The 3289-nt window shown below is 35.4% G+C and overlaps 1 pseudogene; it reads right to left on the bottom strand.

Annotated features, from left to right (window-relative positions):
* Positions 1-723: 723 nt before the first annotated feature.
* LOC116138350 lies at positions 724-2855 on the bottom strand (annotated as a pseudogene).
* Positions 2856-3289: the final 434 nt, after the last annotated feature.

Raw genomic sequence — 3289 nt, forward strand, 5'->3', positions numbered from 1 at the left:
TTTCTCGAATCGGACTAATGAAATTACGATGTTAAAATTTAAGGTGAAATGAGTTTAAAAGAAATTAGCTACCACTGGATGGTCTGATGGTAAAAAAGCAAAAGAAGGTTTTATGAGCTCCTTAATTCAAGTCCCCACAGACGTTATGTCTTAATAGGAATGGCCATTGAATGATTTACCTGATCGTCAGGACCTGAGAAATTAGTTGAGATACGCACAAACTGACTCGGACCCTCAGGTCACCAAAAAAAAAAAAAACAAAACGTTTAAAGTCCATTGAGGGACTTACCTGGTCGTCAGATGAGGTGCTCACAAACTGACTCAGACCCTCAGGTACCAAAATAAAAAAAAAAAAAAGAGTTTAAAGGAAGAGCAAGCATCTTCGGCAATTTAAAATGATAATTAAGAAAATGTGTAATAAGTGACACAGTATTTATTTTTCTTTTTTAAGACATAAAGAAAACAACATAGTTAGGCTTACCTTTAAAATTAAAAATAACTGCATGACAAATATAAATACAAAAAATAAATCATGCCAACAAGAGAAAAAAAAAGGAATAGCCTAAGGAAAGAATAACATATAACATCATCAAATGTTTAGAAATAAGATAATAAAGCTTCATCACACATTCATCCTTATAGTCCATTTGAACTTATTGCATCCATGAAACAACTGCAGAAATTTATTCGTAAATGGAATATGTAATTAACTAGATTCCGGACTCAATCTAGACTAGTTAATGACAGCTTCCATGAGTCTGCATCCTTTGCCATACCCTGTAATGTTTCAGTCGAAAGGCAAGCTTCAATGTCTACACTGCCTTCTTCTTCTTCAGCAAACAATTTCATCTTCCCATCAGACTTGTTTCCTGGTCCGCTTCTTACTGCAATTGGTCTTCCCCACCCAAAATCATTGCCGTAAATGTTGAACCTTGGCGAACTACTAGTGACCAAAGCATTAGTTACCATGCTGTCCATTGTTATTAGCTTCTGTCCATGACTCTAAGAAGTTCATTAACTTCTCTTCTGTGTGCATGGCAACCATCTTGTTCATTTGCAATGCCACATAGCCAAGTCCTTTCTCTACTACCTCTCCTGCTTTCATTGTTACGGTCCCAGCCTGAACTGCATTTCCAAAATATTCTGGCTGCAATTCTGCTTGCAATCTTTGTCTAGCACCGATCAAGATGCGATAATTAATCTCTTCATTGGGATCAAAATGTTTGTTGCGGATTGCAGATCACCAAAAGTGAGATAATAGAGCTTGAAGAGAGGAGATTTTGTTGGTGCCAGTCTCAGCATTGGCTTTTGCTTTGAGTTTTGCTATATATTCCCTTGTAAAGTGAAAAACTCTTTGCTGCAGAAGTGGTGGAACAAACCTATTATAAAGTTGTTTGTTGGTAAAGAGAGGTATGCGAACAGGACAATCAGTATCACGAACAAACCAGCGCTGAAGAAGAGGAGGTTTGGATAAACAATTCAAACCTCGAGAAATTTTTGACCAAGAATTGAAGAAATGCCGAAAAGATGAGCCAACAGCAATGGTATGGTTAATGGTGCAATGCAACCACTAAAGATCCCACCCACAAGCTCAGTAACTTGCACGGCGAGCAATGGCTTGGAGGTACCCTCATGGTTCCTAACGCCATTTAGTGGGAAAAAGGAGTAAACAATTTTAGGAACGTAGATAGGTTCAATGATATCTGCAACTGAAACTCCCTCAGCTACGGCATGAATAAACTCGGCTCCAGCATTATTGCAATCTATGAAAAAGGAGACTGCGTTATCGCCATGTTCAGCGGTGGCAAGGCGACCTGCTAGCGGGGGAAAGAAGTCAAGCGTACGTGAAAGGGAGGTCTTAAGGTGGTGGATTATGGAGTTTTAAGGTTGTGTTTTCTACATCTTCATTGTTTGGAGGTTTTGGTTTGTGAAAAAGAAGTCCCTTCTGGATGGAATCCACCAGAAGGAGCTGAAGATCCCAAGGAGTTAAATCAATCCTTAGGTTTGGTTTCTTGTGACTGGCTGCACAGAATCTGCTGGAGGAGATTAAACGAATGTTCGCCCTGCTCTCTCAAAATATTGGTTCAAAAGTCTCAAGTAGAGAAGAAACAGAGGGGGAGAAAGTGGGGGAATAAATTGATTCTGAGAGGTGAGGTGAGAATCACTAGAGTCTAGACTTTTATATTGGGTTTTGTTGAGGTCTCTCACTATACATATAAGCATCAAACAACATTTTTTTATTATTATTGATTTGCATTTACTTAATTGTCGGAATTTTCACGTGACTTTATTGTTTTCAAGATTTTATCGCTGTGAATTTACTTAATTGTACAGTAGAGATTTGCATTTTAATTTTTACCAACGGTCCAGAATCTCCAGATACGTGATTGGATTATAAAATACACACGACTTACTCCACAGTCAACGAACTCAGGAGACCAATTTGAATTATAAATTCTTAATTTTTGTTCACGTTTTCAATTCCCACATTCATAGAATCATATTATATATTATTGCATGCACCGTATTCCTAAGTCCTAGAGGTCATTAGTATATATGTTTTCGTATTCATATAAGTTTTGTGGTAAAACAAAGTTAGATTACTTTTTCTCATCTAAACAATGACACTTTCACACCAATGGATTTTTAAAATACAATTTTATTATTCAAATTTATGTTCTGATGATGAATAGAGAATAAACTCAGTCTAAGCTATTGTGGTTTTTGAAGAAAGCGATGAGTCTTTTGTATATATATAAGTTTTGTGGTATAACATATATAATTATTAACACACCTAGCATGTGTGACTAAAAATTGTGAAAACTAATATGTTATGAATAAAATTACACTGACATTGATCAAAATAAGCTATCAATCTCATCAATCAAAATTTAGCAAGAGCTAAAAGACAAAATAATATTAGCCCTAAACAGGTTATTAAGAGCATTTATATCAACATTATCTTATAAAAAAGGTCAAGAGGAATGAAAGATTCTCACATAGGTAGACACCTTGCTAAGTAATCATTACATTGGACTCAGCTATGTCTATATAATTTAGCAACAATCTTCGTCCAAAGAGTGCCAAATATATGAGAGTTGGGCATACATTTGAATATTAACCATTATTTTTCTCTGTAACAAAACATTACTTCATATTTGTATGTCTCTTAGATAATATCAGAAAAATAGTTAGAGAATAATAAAATAACAGTGAATATAGGATTTACTTAAAGCATCTGAACCACTCTAAAAATCTCTTTTGACAATCTTTTAATTATGTTTCTTCA

The sequence above is a fragment of the Pistacia vera genome, unplaced genomic scaffold (genome assembly GCF_008641045.1).
Source record: "Pistacia vera cultivar Batoury unplaced genomic scaffold, PisVer_v2 Contig340, whole genome shotgun sequence".
NCBI classification, from domain to species: Eukaryota; Viridiplantae; Streptophyta; class Magnoliopsida; order Sapindales; family Anacardiaceae; genus Pistacia; species Pistacia vera.